At 37.0% G+C, this 419-nt stretch overlaps 1 protein-coding gene across 1 annotated transcript in view; it reads right to left on the bottom strand.

Annotated features, from left to right (window-relative positions):
• Window positions 1-122: 122 nt before the first annotated feature.
• LOC119586946 (transmembrane protein 47-like) overlaps window positions 123-419 on the bottom strand; it is a gene marked incomplete in the record, with an annotated part of 75,991 nt that continues 75,694 nt past the window's right edge. Inside the window, 1 exon segment of the mRNA XM_037935679.1 lies at window positions 123-419.

Genomic DNA, 419 nt, shown 5'->3' with positions numbered 1-419 from the left:
GATTCATCACTCAATCCTGGAAGACCGTATTTTTATGTTATTGTCTAACAATTGACATAATTTTCATGTATAAGGATAGAGATACATAGATAACTCGCAAGGATCGTGAATGAAAGAACATATGTATATCAATAATATATTAAAGACTTTGTATTTTTACATAAAATCTAGAATTTACAGACCATTAAAACAATCCAGCAAATTGGTGGAACTCAGTTTTGGAGTGAAAACAAACTGGCTACTTATTGATATGAAGCCAAGCTGTTTTTATTGCTACGAGAGGACCAGCTTCTTGCCACCCTAAAGTCTGTTGGGCTAGTTGGAGGAAGCTGCTTACCAGGCTGAAAGAAGTGCCATTTGCATATCTATCTATTGGAAGGGAATGCATGGCCAGCTATGTGGGGGTAACCTTGAGTCCT

The sequence above is a fragment of the Penaeus monodon genome, chromosome 22 (assembly GCF_015228065.2).
Source record: "Penaeus monodon isolate SGIC_2016 chromosome 22, NSTDA_Pmon_1, whole genome shotgun sequence".
Classification (NCBI taxonomy): domain Eukaryota; kingdom Metazoa; phylum Arthropoda; class Malacostraca; order Decapoda; family Penaeidae; genus Penaeus; species Penaeus monodon.
Note: the sequence above shows the minus strand (reverse complement) of the source record. Positions and strands in the feature narration are given on the sequence as shown.